The sequence below is a fragment of the Poecilia reticulata genome, linkage group LG9 (assembly GCF_000633615.1).
Source record: "Poecilia reticulata strain Guanapo linkage group LG9, Guppy_female_1.0+MT, whole genome shotgun sequence".
In the NCBI taxonomy this organism is placed as follows: Eukaryota; Metazoa; Chordata; class Actinopteri; order Cyprinodontiformes; family Poeciliidae; genus Poecilia; species Poecilia reticulata.
In genome coordinates, this window is record NC_024339.1 from 8,306,201 (window position 1) to 8,322,341 (window position 16,141).

General features: G+C 38.0%; 1 protein-coding gene across 4 annotated transcripts in view; it reads right to left on the reverse strand.

Annotated features, from left to right (window-relative positions):
- The window catches only part of ncor2 (nuclear receptor corepressor 2), a 115,859-nt gene extending 100,247 nt beyond the window's left edge, over positions 1–15,612 (reverse strand). For 3 of the 4 annotated variants that reach the window (XM_017306696.1, XM_017306695.1, XM_008417496.1), the window contains exon 1: positions 15,357–15,612. The gene's annotated coding sequence lies outside the window, so the exon portion shown is untranslated. The remainder of the gene's footprint in view (positions 1–15,356) is intronic. The other variant, XM_008417498.2, reaches the window with a different exon arrangement.
- Between the last annotated feature and the right edge of the window lie 529 nt (positions 15,613–16,141).

Genomic DNA, 16,141 nt, shown 5'->3' on the forward strand with positions numbered 1-16,141 from the left:
TCTCTGGGGGAGGGTATAAAAAAAATGAATCAATAAGCCTGCTCTTTATTTTACATTTTATGCCAAATGCAGAGTTTCCAAACACAGAAAAAGGTTATCGCAGTTTAAAGTTTATACCATCATTCATGGCCTCATAAAAACACAGGAGACAAACAGTTCAGTATCAGGTCAGTGGCTTTTAACATCATCAAACTGTAACAAATATCATTATACATGTCACCCAACCCCAACTATGTTTTTCCTCAGGAAGAGGCTGCTGTCATGTGGCACCGTTGACCCAGTTTCAAATTTAAGATTTACGTGACATGACACACCATTTCCAGATAAATCATGGTGTGATGAACTCGTATTCAACATTTAGCACTATTCGCAGCAGCAGAAGCTAAACTACACAAAACACAATGAAAAGAGAGGAAGTTTAAGTACAACAGCCGGTGAAATTGGGAAAGTAGCACAGTTCATTTACAAGCAGAAGGAAGTAACATCCACTGCTTTCTGGTAAACCTACGAATACTGACGGCACAGAATGTTTCCTACACACGCTGGTTACCGAAGGGAGGGGTGTGTGTTCAGGTTCCAAGAAGAACGCAGAAACCAACTTAAAATCAAATCCAATCAAATCACGATTTAAAGTAAAGTAGACTTCCGTCCCCACCCAAATGAAGTGCAAAATTAGGTGACGGAGAGTCTGTAAAAACGCAGCAGGTGACATAATTATTGGCTGTTTCAGCTTGATATATAGCGCAGCTGCAAGCATGCAGGTGGCTGGCGCATTACCATTAGGGCCAAACATTTGACAGAACATCCTCACACCTCTAGGCTGATCTAGCTTTTACCTTTGCTCAACTTTCACAAAGGAAACCTGTGGTCACAACAAACAAATTGGCAACTCAAGACCTGTTGTGGGAAAGGTGAACAGCCACAGTTAACTCTGACACGGACAAAACCCGTCTGTTAGACAGAGGCACGGTCGACGCTTTAAAAACCGCAACCTGTCTCACCGTTTGTAGTTCAATCTGTTCCAACGCAACTTCCTCTGCACAAACATCACAGGCACTGGCAGTGAGGACGCCGAGCATTTCTAGACATGATTCTGAAACCGATACTTCAACGACAGGTAGAGGTTTGACAGTTAGGTTTGGAAAGACGTGTAGAAAAACTGGTGTCAACTTCAAAAATGGGGCATTTCGATTACGCAATATATGTATGTGTAAGCCTGTCGCAATAAGCAATAAAAATCAATCACATGATGAATAGTAATAATAACATCCATTTCCATGACTGTTTTATTTGCGTCTTTCTCTCTTCCTACTAAAGGCTGGATGACAAAAGGTTTCAGCCAGAAGTCTTCGTCTAAAGCCCCTTTTGTGAAATTTTGTTTACAAGAACTTTAGTACCCGTTTTATTAGAAGTTAAATGTCTTATAGTTTCAGTGTTAAATGTTTGTTAGGAATTAAAATGTATTGATCTGAGAGAGGATTATTATGCCGTTACCATTGTGGATTCAAAAACAATTTTATCGTTTATCGCATTAATTTCTGGTACATTTTATCATCTGACATAATTTATGGTGCAGTAATAGATGGTTTAATAAAACAAGTTTCTTTCTCTAATGAGATTCCATGATGAAATAGGTGAAAGGTAACTGTAAGTAGGTCACATAATTTGTTTTAAATGGATTAGATAAGTAGCACATTAAATATTACACAATAGTCCTAAAATATGTTCAACTATGAGAAAAGGAAATAATTCAAGTTCATTAAAGTTTGTGTTATAGGGTAGCATAGCATTTACAATTTTTCTATCAATAAAAAAGCAATACAGTAAGTTAGAAAGATTCTATAGATTAAAAAAAATGCAATCATGAAAGAACCCTTGAGACATATGACCATATGCTTTCATCAAGTTGACAACAGATTTATGGCGGTGTGTTGAGGGTGTAGCGGTTTGTAAACGAAAACTCCATTTGCACGCCTCAGAGCTTTTCACCAAATGAAAAGCAAGAAAAGGGAAACGCAAAAGAGGATTTGGTTTTATGGAGCAAAAACATTTAGGTTTTTAGTGGATGGGGGGTTTAAAACTGCGTGTATTTTTCTGCTGTGTGCATTTTATTTTATTTTATTTTTTTTATTAAGATGTGTTGGATTAGTGGACCATATAGCATTAAGCTTAGAGCTGCACAACATTAGAAAATGATCAATACTGTTACTGTCTGCATTGGATTAATTGCAGATATAGACCCTGGATAGTGACGAGTCCATCCTGCTTCTGGGAAAATAATCAAATTCATTGCTTTTATTTCAACAGCAGTGTTTTATAGAATCAGCTGCAGCCAACTGGATGTTGATTTGGCAAAGAAACAAAGTAATTGTAGTTTCTGACTGACTTTATTAAAACATCACAAAAAATATTACCACCTTGATTACAGCACTTCTATAAACAGCCAACATTTATTGCAGTCCACACAGTTCTTGGCTATATTGATTTTGGGCCTGGGGAGAGTTAAAGGAAGGCACTTTTTAAACAAGTTACCAGGGTCATACTGAGGTTTTAAAAAGTTGTGGTCTCAAAATTGCTAAATAAATTACCATCCAATAAAATGTCTTTAACGAGATTCAAGGCCAGGTGAGTTTATGTTTACAGCATCATTCATACACCGGGCAGTCCAAAGTGAGTTACACTAAATCAAATGAGACGCATAAAAATAAGAAGGAATAAAAAGAACACTTTGAAAAACATTGGATAAAAGTAAACAAATATTAAAATGCCTTTAAGTGTTGAATCTCACGCTTCAATCACCCAGTGATTGTGCAAGCAGTTCATTATCGAGACTATTTGATCAAAAGCCGCAGTAAACAATGTTTACAGTCCTTATTTAAAGGGAACCAACAGTTTCTTCACAATTAATTCAATTGAAAAATACATAATTTAATCCCAAATGGGGGATTAAATGTCATCATCAAAGTATCTTCAAAGAATCATTGTGGATGGTGATGCTGAGGGCAGGAAGATATTCCACAGTAACATGCCCTGGCTGACACCGTACGCAGTTGGCAAGCTATGCTAACTGGAGATGCTAGTCTGCCAGTGTCTCGCAAATCGAGTAAATTCCGATTTTTAGAGTCATGATCAAATTCATTAGTGGTTTTCAATGAATAAACAATTTTTAATTCAGAAACCTGTTTTTCCATTCAGACAGTTTAGAGATTCTGCTTTATTATGACGGACAAGACTGTTTATTTAAATCAATTTGATAATATTGCACACTGCAGTTAATTGCATAAGATTATATTTAAACAAAAATAGGTTCGTGCATAGAACTCTAACATAAACTACCAGCATAGGTTAGCTTAGCTCACTGTTTTTTTTTTGTTTTGTTTTTTTTAACAAAATAAACATATTTTAGCATCAAAGTGAAGGTGTGGGAAAAAAACAACTAGAAGTTTCTTTAAAAAACAAAGTTGTCAACAATGTTGGCTAATTAAAATATCCAGAAAAAGAATCGATTCCAAGTAACAGGGCTCCCAATTGAAAACACGCCAGCAGAGTTTCCATTTGCGACATTAACTAGCTCACCACTCTGGGCTGTATCTCACACTGGGTGTCTGGGTGTTCCCAGTTCACTGAAGAGCTACCAGCTGGAAGTCACTGAAGCATGTCTGTGACCACCACAACACTCATCGCCCTCGGTGCAAAGAGAATGTATGTTGTGGGAATTCCTCCCTGGAAAGTGAAAGCTTGTAGGATCAAGATTTTGTGGATACCACAAGAAAAAAAAAAGGTGTAATGTTTTTCTTTTTAAATGCTGTATAAATCTCAATCCAGCTTGCTTCAGCACAAACATAAAGTGCAAAGAATTTTCTTTTCTTTTGGGACTAATGAACAGGGACATTGGCGGTCTGGCTGTACAGTACCTACCAACGCAGTTGTCAAGCTGTATCTGTGATGTACACCAGACCCCCAAACTGTGTTTCCTGCACAACCTACATTCCCTTCCCACCTCAATAACACTGCGTGATGGCACATACAGTTAAAAATAACGTCTGTTATTGCAAGATTTAAGCCAGCGTCTAAAACGAATAGCATGTTTTCTGAATGTAACCATTTATTAGAAGCCATTAGCAGTAAATTATGACTTTTACAACATTTTGAACAAACTTTTAGCTTTAAATAACTTATTCAACAAAAAGAAAGTTATGCTGAGCTTCTCGTTGAATAAGTAACAATACCGCGGTATTTAAAACCAAAAACTATTATAGACAATGTTTATATAAGAGTTATTCCTACTACTTCAAGAAAAAATGTTAACTACAGCATTGTAATCAAGAGTTCGACACAAACTTAAGCCAGGACACAGAACAAACAATCCCATAATTTGGTTGTAATTTTCAAGTAATTATTGTGGAGAATACGCTACCATTTTGGCTCCTTAGAGAGCAACAAAAGCACAAGAAGCTAATATTAGTCTGATTAATTCATTAAGCCATTTGCTCCCATAGTCAGCCTGCAGTTGGCTGCTTAACAGACGTGCAGTTTCTAGCTTGCCAGCAATAATTTTAAAATAGTGTTGCCTTCAGAATAAATACAACTTCTTTAGTTAGCAAACCAAAACTTCCACTTAACTGATTCTTCCACTCATGTAGGCAAGAAATAGCCACATAAAGCAGTCGGTGGAGGAGGGGCAATGCTGCCGTACCTTCTCTGACATCTCAAAAGTATAATATAGTCACGATAACAAGCAATTTGGGACAATAATTCTGTTTGTATGAAGTGATACCAGCACTTAGTCAATGCATAACTCAGTGCCTTCGCTTCCCATAATCATGAGGGAACAGTATCAAAACACCTGTTCACACCGACAGCAGGAAAACACTTTGACCCTGACAAGGGTACCTGTAGGGCTACCACAGGTACCACCAACTCAACTTTAAGACTTTTTAAAGACCATTATGAACTGAAATTAAGACCAATATCGGCACAGAAATGTGCAAACTTTGTCTTGCAAAAAGGTGACAAGAAATTACATTTACTCAGGACAGACGCAAAAAAAAAGCTAGCTAGCGAGCAAGAGAAGTTATCTTAGAAGCTAGTAAGCGGTAGCCTCAACTTCTCAAGTCGAGATGTCTGAGTGCAACTCAAACTTTCGTCTGACAAAAAAGTCCAGCGAGAGAAAATAAATAAAAAGCCTACACAAGATTAGCCCTGTCAAGACAAAATTTAAGACCTGTGATAACGGCCAACTTACTTTTTTTAAATTAACTTAAGGTATTTTAAGGACTTAATTTTAGATGCATGAAATCAAGACTATTTCTCATTTGAAATAATTGCCAGCTGATAACTAAATCCATAAGATTATGTTTACTGTGAACCTGTTCCATGACTGCTGTAGTTAAAACTAGCTCTGGCTGTCTGTCCTTCCAGCATGTTCTGCAGTGAGGCGATACCCTTGACATGAAGCGCCGATGTCCTCGTTACATCCTAGGCCTGGGCTTCACAGTTGGTAAACACACTTTAGGATGACTGAGGTTTCTGCCCCAATATTACCAGTGAGCCACAATGTCAAAACTAAGGTGTTAACTGCATAGGTTTTTCCCCCTTGTTTGAAAAAACACATTGCTTAACCTCTAATTAATTAAAATGAATACATTGAATTTCTAGACCAATCTTTTGGTCTCAAATTTTAAGGGTGGCTGTGTGATAATTCTGAATACATTTAATGTTGAGTTCAAAGTATTTTTATTTTTTAAGCATTTCACTATAGAGGTGTGCAGACAGATTCATCTCTCTTCCTCTTAACACAATGACGGAAAACTTATCTACGAGCCTGTCCTCTCAGTCCGAGCATTAAATCAAAGCATAATCACTTCCTGGATAATTGACTTTTCCCCTTGCCTAGTGAGCAAGGGGAAACGCGACTTATTTGATTTGTAAGCCACTTAAAGTGCTTACTTCTCACAAAGAGCCTCGAATAATAAATGGAGCGACTTTCCGAATGTCGCACATTTATTCCTAAATCGAACTGTACGTTCTATGCAGATATTCTAAGCATAATCCCTGCAATAAACACCGAGCAGAGTCTGTGTGCTGAAACAAACTGTGCGGTAGCCACTGAAAGCAGATCTCTACAGATCACCTAACAGCATTCTCATCATACTATCTCAACACACAAATCCTCAAACTGACACCTAGTTATGCAAAGCAAGCAGACAAGTTTCAACATCAATCAAACTCAAGAGTCTTCCAGTGATATTCTTGTGTAGACACAAAAAATTGGTGTGAAAGTTTGCATTACAAGCATGAGGAAAGAACACAAAGTATACAGGAAACAAGGTCGTATTTAAAAAGTGCTTGCTATTATACTGAAAGGGAAATGAGTTGAACTGATCAAGTTATTTTGGTAAATCATTGAGCTAACATTAGCTTAAGGAAACATCCATCAATCCCTCTAAAAAAAAAAAAAAAAAGGAAAGGTGAGAAATACCACCGGGTGCTCACACAACCTTCGTCTTTAAACAGAGCAGACCAAAACAAATATTGCCAAAATAAAGTTATGCTGACAACAGGACCATTTTTACAGCCTGTTTGCTGCAAGTGATGGAAGTAAAAGTGTGAATGATTGGGTCCAGGGGAAAAGTTACGACCTCCTGTAACGATAAACTTGCACAGCAACATCCAGTGGACAACAATGAAAGAAAAAGCTGAACTGACTGGTTATTAAGGGGATTTTGTAGTTGACGGAAATGACAAAAGAACACCGCTCGCTTTCAATGTGTTAAAACCAAACTCTGAAGTTGCTCCTCAGACCTGAGAGCTATATGGTCCTCTTCAGTTAATTTTATAAACTTTTGTCGTTTGCTTTTATCTATAAAATAGATTTTATGGGAACAAAAGGCAATCCTGTGGCCTACTTTAATATAAAAAGTAGCATTAACATCATTAGAAAGCTTTTGATTGTCCTATTCATGTATATGAAAATACATACGTCTGTATTTATTTTAATTTACCACCTAATCATGTTAGGATTGAAACGATACAGTCAGATTCCAATGCAGGTTTCAGCTGAAATTTACAGGATCTCTTATTATTTATAACGAGTTGGTGTAAAATACTCTCTCTAAAGAACAAAAACACTTAAAATGTCGATTTGCTGTTAGAATAAAAGTTTCCTGAACTTCAAAATGGGATTTAAAGACTCAGGATAAAATTATCTCAATTCACTTTAATCTATCAAAGCAGCTTATAAAACTCAGCCCAGACTCACTAAAAGCTGTAAAATGGTTTCACAAGATGTCGTACCACAAGGTTTTGTTACATTCCTAGCCTCAGCACCGAGGGTGATATCATTACCGCCACAAATGAGAATTTCTATTTCATTCTTGCTGTATTTTTTGTTCTTTCTGAAACTTAACAGTTTGAAACTCATAACAGAAGAGGCAAAAGAACAGGCTAAAATCTTAGCTTCACACCATGACACTCCAGCTGCAAAATAGAAATTAGATTAGATTGAAAAAAAAAATATGTTGTAGCATGGAAAATGGGAGTGTCCTCCAAGACTGAGGGAGCGGCAGTCACAACCTTAGCAGGTATGTATTTCAGCAGCTCTTGTGGTATTGAGAAACCAACTTTATCGCAGCCCCATGAGTTCTGACTTGTGGGATTCTCAATACTTCTAAGTGTAGCTGGAGTCTTCACCAGCTCATATTTCTGTCGCTCTCCATTCACCTTAGAATCATTAGAAACACGTGGCATAGGAGTTGCCAACCCAAGTCACAAAGCAATACACAAAAACAGCATAATTACGACATAGACCCAATCAAACGTTGACTGATATTACGCCCCCGTCCAAAGACATTTCTGAAAATAACCATTAAGGCTCCGATGTTCGCCTCCTGATATCTGCTGACCATCTTGTCGATGTAGCCCCGACATTCAGCTCCTCCATTCTTGGCGCCAAGAAATAAAACTGAAGAGTGTACTAGTCTACTGTGGTGACCTACTTCCTCTGCACTGCTACTTAATTATTCAAGAGCTTTGAAATGTTCTTCTGTATGGCAGCATGCAACCCGAGTGCCTCTGTTTGTCGCCCATGAAAGCGGCAGCACAGATCTTTCCATTTGTGCATGAGAGGATGCCAGGCAGCGTGTACATTGCGACCGAGTGCGTAATCAAGCTTTATTGCCCGGATACCTACAAGTATCGCTCCCGGTTCGATTTGATTCAGAAGGCTCAATGATGAATTCTGGTTGAATTATTGACAAAATGGCTCAGACAGGTAGACGTTATGAAATTTGGGCCAGGGTTGATGCCAACGGGATGCAGAGAACCAAACCGAAACGTCACTGATCAAGTCTGCATGTTACACCTCCCAACAAAAGCGCACAAGTCTGTAATTAAACCTTGACATATTTCATCGTCATCCATACTTTCTCTGCAAGCTCAGCAGCCCTGAGGCGCATGCCCTTGGCTGCCACTACTAGCACAATTTAATATGAAAAGAAATTAACGCGTTCTTAATAAAAACCTGAAATAGGAGACAGAAATGGGGCCCATAGCTGTAGCCTAATCACAAACAAGAGTAATGTCCTATAGCATGCTGTCATCTGCATTGCGTAACAGAGTCGAGTAAATCACTTACCACAGAGCCATTTCTAATCTCTGCTAAGCTGGTATTTGGCACTCATTTGCACGGTTCGAATATGGGTGACTGGTTTTAATAGCAACTTCTCTTCATCGCAAAAGAACTCAAAACCTTATGTGTAAAATAAGACTTGCTTCAAATGACACAACTAAGGACACACTGCATTAATTGAACAGGAGAAGTTTAAAAAAATTGTCTCAGAGCAGCAAGGTTTCTAATCTGGCTTTATGAAGCAAAATCTTACAGTCAGCCAGAGAGAATTGTCTAATGGTTTTATAACTTTAAAAAGGTGAAACCAAGAGCCTGATTGAACTGAACTTCAAGTAAGCACTGCTGCAATCTGTGTCCCACATAGAGACAGCAATTTCTCTAGTACAGCTTCTGATGGATGCTTTTCTGGTCCAGCAGGTCTGTGCGTACTACCTTATCAGTGCAAAAATATTGACACAAGACAACCACAATTAAAAAAAAAAAAAAAAAAACAGAAGTAATTCAAAATATCTGAATTTGCCTTGCTGTACGAGTACAAGCCTTTTCTAAAGCTGCAGTATGAAACCTTTATAAAAAATTATGGTTTTTACAGAGTTGAAACCATCACTACATTCAATGCATTTTTTCACAGACAAATCTGTGAAAAATTGTCCTCCTTTGTCTAAAATAACTTTTCCACAGGTTGTCTGGTGGCAGCTTTAAATAATATGTTAAAAAAAAACTATGTTGTTTATAAAAGTTATATACTGGAACTTTAAACCAGCTGACCAGAAGAGCGGCAAACAGAAAACATTTGATCTAAAATCCCTATCAAAATGAGAGAAAACCTCTGCTGTTTTAAAACCACACCTTTTTTTTTTTTTTACAACTTTGCTACCAGCAAATAATAATTTAGAGAAAAATAATGGGTACGGGGGAAAACTAGACCATGGTACAGCTTCATGTTCTTTGAAATTCTGGTCTGCTTTACTACTAGCGTGTTGAATTGAGTTTTCTGGAGGAACAGATAAATTCTCGGCTGCTTTTGAGATCAACACCATGACAGATGTAAAACCACTCTGACCTCCAGACCCCATTAACCCGACATGCCCCGCCCCTCTGAGGGCTCCTTCCTAACTATAAGAACAGTGTTGAGGCTGGAGGCTGGTCGGCCCACACTGGGGACGACGTGGATTATGCATTAACCAGTACGAAAGATGATTAGTTATCTGGTCAGAACCACAGCCTTTCCATTTTGCCACAACACAAAATAACACACCTGCTCATCTTCAGCCCACTTGTTACCACCAGAGCTCATCTAGCGTCGTGTGCATTTCAATAGCCCTTCGACTACGAGTAATATGAGATGCAGCAACAGCCCTGTTTGATCATAATGTGCTACCACATTGAGTCACACACACACACAACATTCCTCAGAAACAGAACCTCCCAGGTGCATCCCACTAATGAGCAAGATCCACGCTCAATTCATAACTGAAGTGTGGATTTCACACACATGCGGTTACAGGAGGTCAGCCTGCTTTGTGACAGTGGGAAAGACACTATATCTATAGATACATTAGGATTACGACGGATAGCATGTAACTGAAGCAAACTCCAAATATGAGAAGATTAACGCCTCTAATTAAAAGCAAGATTGAGATTGGAAAAACCTTTGTAAAATATTTGCTGAACTAAAGAAAAGACTTGGAATTGCGCTTTGGTTCCAAATCCGTTTTAATTAGAAAATAAAATGATCGAACAGTTCAGTTACTGACGACCTATTCACATTTTTTTAAATGAGAAAACGTGGAGGTCTCGCAGAAAGCATGAAGCACAACAATTCTTATCCCTCTTCATCTCAAACACTCGCGCAAAGTTTACACTTGCTTGCATACACCAGGTGAACCTGAATCTTTATAAAAACCAAATAGAAACCAATGCCAGTTTATCCTTCACCAGGGTTATAGTCTTAATAACTATTTAGAATGTAACAGCTTCAAATGTAGAAGGGAAAAAAAAGGCTCAAGAAACCATAAGAAAAAGAATATTTCCTTTGGAAGAAGAGCTGTACGAACAAACCCTCAATACACAACATTTTCATACAGTTTTTACCCCCTTTGGATTTCAACAGCTCTGGGTCGACTCACCCATGTGGAAAACGCATCGACTGTAAATTGAAAATAAAGATTTACTAAACAAAATTTAGCAATTTGGTATAAATATTAGGACCAGAAACAATCCTCATAAGCAAACCATTCAATAAGCAATCATATTGCATCATTTTTTCCCCCCCAAAGTTGAGTATTTTAATAAATAGCGGAGTTAAATAACCATAAAATACACATCTCAAACACAAGTCAATTCAACTATATTCAACTACCATTGACTGTGAGCAAGCTGGCTCCCCCGATTAGACCAAACCTCCTAGTTATTGCAGTTCTACATGACATATTCACACACCAAACTATACGTATTTAGAGATGGAGAATTACTTGAAATTGTCAGTTGTCAAAATAACATTTTAGTTTTTACAAATAGCTCATTTCTAACTATTCTGAGTAAACGCAGTGGGTGACTTGCCCAAGACATCATACTGTGAAAAATAGTTGCCGACTTGAGTCAAGCAAGTATGTGACCTAAAAGAAGCTGAAAACAGCAAATACATGACACACACGAGCGTGATCTCATTTTGTGGTTCCTCCTTTCCCATCACAGCTGTTGGGCTGTCGTCATCTTCATTACAGCGGCGCAGATGGAACGACCCAGAAAAGCCAACATGGTAAAATGAGGTGAGGAGACTTCTTGATAACTCTATATGCCTCAAAATAACAGTTTATCGTGTCGTTTTTTGCCCACAAAAAACTTCTGTTCCCCAGCATCATCGATAGTGTGGGAAAAGCAACAACAAAAGAATGATTTACAAAACAAAACCTAGCAATTTGGTATAAATATTAGGGCCATAAACAGGCGCTGCCATTTTTCAAACAGTGCACCTGGTTCATGTTTCAGGCCCGTTTATGCAGGAGCCAAAAACATGTGTGGCCATAATGATTTCGTTTGTAGGTTTCTTCGTCAAATGTTTAAAAATGAAATCTAAATGATAGATTTGGTTGTTCCTTTGTGTGAGGATTTGTTGCTCGGAAAGGGAAACAAAATCCGCTTTGCGTCACATTTTGGCACAGAAAACAATTCATGCGTGTGACTGATCGTGTGTTTCTGGTTACGGTGGAGGAAAGGGGGGAAAAAAATGTATATATAAATTATTGGCCAATAATTGCAAAACCAAAATAATTCAGTTGTTAGGCAACAACAGGAAGTGCTTCGGCTGAGCAGTTTTGCTGTCAGTGTTTAAAGCATTACTTGATGCAATGACATTTACCCCACAACTAGACACCAGCTGTTTATTGGTATCAGTGGACCCCTTTAAAAAACTGTAAGAACAAACTGTTCTTACAGTGTAAACTTTTTTTAATGATGTTCCAGAGAAAGTGTTGGAGTGAACAGACTTCTCTTTAGCTGTATGGAGCACAGAGTAGAGCAGCAACGCTACTCCCACACTTGCACATTTTAAACTAAAAGAGCACCACACATTACTCTTACTAAGATGACATTTGGCTACGACTGGCTTCAACCGTCAGCAGACAGCCCAACTAATTAATCGGCCAACGACAGCTCGGTAAACTCCCAGTTTTAATCGAAACAGAAACTTAAAAATATTACGGTTTGCACATTTCCTGGAAACTTAATGCTGGATTATATTTTCTGGCTTCTTATTCTATGTCTTCCCAAGTCAAAATATTAAAATAAATGTCATAGCATGGTAATAATCCACATGTTAAATTGTGTTATCCATTTTCGCGGGTCAATACTATGAAGTGTCAGTATTTTTACTCCGGTCATCAAACAGAAGAGTCTCTTTCCGCCTCATGCTTCCCAAAACACAACTCGGTTATCCCCACTGTGCTGGCTCTACTTGTCTCATTAGTTGCTAAGAAAAGTATTTTTTGTGTGGAGTATTTATTTTCCCTTTAACAAACACTAACAACTGGTCTTACTGTTCCAGTTCAGCCATGTTTTTTTTTCTTTGATTAGTGGCTTGAACTATGAATGGATGCTATAAATGTCAGAGACAAAAAAGCGCACTGATCAAACCTGACATTCCAAGCTGCCGTGAATAAACGTTATGTCAATACATTTTTAAAAACTCACTGTCTAGTGTCTCACAACATGGGATTTAGTCAAAGTTCTGTTGTTTAGCAGGTCTCACAAGCTGCTGCTGCCATGCTCACACTGTCACACAACAACACTGTGTTGTACAGGCTTGCTAAAAGGACGTGCTGCAATGTATTACAAACTAGTGATAACCAATTAAATACATTGTAGAAATCAAGTCAACATGAACATTTTCAGCAGACAAGTGAATTTGGTACGTCAGGAAGGTTCGGCTGCAGTCAGTGGTGAACTCCAGACGAGCTGTACGTTTGAGACAACAACAGCGGATAAAGTGTTTTATTTGTGACAAATTACACAAATTGGAACAGGGATTTAAAAAGTTCAACGTTTTAAACTGAGTGGGTGTTCATTTCTCAATGAACAGCCTTTAAACACAGAAAAACTGTGTTTAAATTTAGAAATTTGAACAAAATTCCTAAATTACACTAAATTTATACAGTATTCATAATTGTTTGTTTCCCTTTGTAGCTGCAGTCACAATTTAAATTCTCTGGGTTTTTTGCCTTATATCTTCCACTTACAACATGCTGAATAGCCTTTTATATAAATATATAAGGACTTCTTTTGATTTATTTACGTCATGTTCGCAAGATAGACCTCTATGTTAATTCATACTTTGACCCACATCTAATCTTTCCTTTTACACACCTTTTAATTTTGTGACATGTAAGAAATGCCTAGATTTGCCAGTTCAAAAGAAATTCCCAAAAATACACCTATTTTTTTATTTTTGGATTCAACAAAAAAAAATTAGACAAAATATTAAGGTGAAAAGTATGATGATTTATGACGGCTCTATAATTAGGTGTTTTGCTAGGAGCAAATCTGCAGCTGCTGTTTACACTCAGCTGCAGTGATTGCGCTACTGATTGCTCCATGCCCTCAAAAAGATTTTTTGATTTGCGACCGCAGGTTGCATTCTCAAGAGTTTCCAGCGGCAACGCACAGTAAGTATAACCAGAATACCATTGATTATCTTCTGCTTTTTCTTCCCCCTCATTCCTGTTAGTAGCACAGCTAGGGATTACCGTTGAAGTTTCACTCTGATAGCACCATGAAGGTTTTTCCAGAAGATCTGCTAAATGATTTAAACTCAAGAAAATGTGCAAGCTAGTTGAAAATCTGTTGATTTAATATGAGAACAAGCTTAGAAAATTGGAAATAGTATTCGATCTATATTTTGGAGTATTTTCGTAATGTTTATGTTGGATGGGGGGAGGGGGACTTTTGGATCAAAGCAGAAACTGAAGATGTTTTTGTTTAAAAAGGGCGACTAAAATGACATTTATTATAAATCACAACAGGGGCAGGACATTCATGATAAGATGTGCCATGATCACACGTTTAACATTTTGCTGCAAATCAGACTGCCTCAGAATTTCAGTTCTTTAAACCGCTGTAGCCATCATAACCTTTGCTCTTTTACAAATATATTCCTGGTGTAATGTAAAAATATATATATCTTTTTCCAAGTGAAATCGTTCGTTTTGACATGAAGGTCTTCTGAAAACTGTTGTAGCATGCCCACTAAGAGGTATTATGTAACTAGTGTCCAGCAAGTGCAATAATAACTGCTGCTTGAATGAGAGCCAGAATGTTGACAACAGTGTCCATGCAGCTAAATCAAAACATATTCTTTTTCACATTTCACTCCAAGCAATAGAGAACAGCATCTGTGATTCCTATTGCGGCTCGACGTTAGCATGTCAGCATTAAATCGGTTTTGAAAACCACAGTACATTTCCGACAGCCATCCAGTGTACGCGTTTAGGCATCAAATCTGAGATAACCACTCAACTGATGTCTACTTCTATCTTACGTCACTATATTTACAATTTACTACAGCCATAAATCCAAACTTATTACCTGCTAAGTAAATTTTAAAAAATAAACTGAATTCGCCTTCGACCACACACGAAAGACAAAGTTCATTGGGTGAACTCGTGTGGATTCTTTGTTTACAAACTCGCACTCAACGTTATTTTGTACATCCTAGATAGCAAGCTAAGCTATTTAACCAAACACAAATACAAACTGGGGCATGTTGGAAAGTTGACAGTACTTTTTTACGGTGAATATTACAATTGTTGTTTGCGGGGTGGTGTTTTTAAAGAAACAAATGCAGCTGTTTAATTATTTCTTTTCAAGAACAGAGGCGCTAGCTCCTCGGCTGCTCTGACAGCTAGCCTGCCTGGCTAGCACTTTAGCTATTTGCTAGCTTAGCCTAGCCATGTAGCACGTGTTTGTGATTTATAAAATAATTAACGAGCTGACGGTGATCAGCTAAACGAGAAGACTGTTAGTGTCCGAGGACCCAGCTGATTTAGCACTTTGTAGACGCTTCAATTCCACTCGGTTTAATGCAAGGCGCGGTTATAGCGCAACGCACAGACTCAGAAAAAGGTCAATAATGCTATGTATGTTTGTTCTCCAAAGAATAGCCGGACCCCGTCATCCAACAACAGAGCAGACCCCCAAACCAATGGACAGCCAGCAATGGAAGCTAACTAACCTTAGCGGCGGGGCAGGAGACACCATTCGGTGGTAACGACGTTCAGTAGGTAACGTCCCAATCCTCGTCAATCGATCCAAAGTGGCTTAGAGGTACACTTGCTTCGACGGAAAGTCTCGCCCCAGAATTAATCCACAAGAAAGTGTTGTTTTCGTTTTCATTTGCTCCGTTAGCGGATTTCTACGGTGTCGAGCCAGTTCCTGCACACAAGTAATGCTACTCCCTGAACCGCTGCTGCTCAGACCATTGCGGGGCTGAACCGCCTCTCTGGTTCTCAATAGGTCCACGGGCTCCATCGCTCCTCCTCCTCACTAGAGGATCACGAATTCCCATTCCGACAACAAATTCACCCATCAATATGCGCGCAGTTAAAGCAAGTGATTATTATTATTTTTATTTTTTTTTTACAATAAAAAATTCAAAATGCTTATTTCTCTGAACTCATTGTTTTGTGCATCTTAATTTTTTTATTTTTTTGGGGGGGGGTTGTCTTTGAATAAATAATAAATGTTGTATACTGTTTTATTTCAGATGTGTGCGACGTGATTTGAGTACACAGTTACATAACAATTGAACCAGAAATTGTTTCATGAGATGCTCACAATTTGGTAACCTGCAGAAATAGTCACTTTATTGACCAAAAATCTTAAACAAAACTTTATTGCATGATCTTTTACTTAAAAGAGAAAAGCAAAAATTATTCCTATTTCTGATTAACAGATATAGTATGGATATTAACAGTTACCATGTCCGCCAAGATAATTATTTGTTGTTTAGAATAGCAT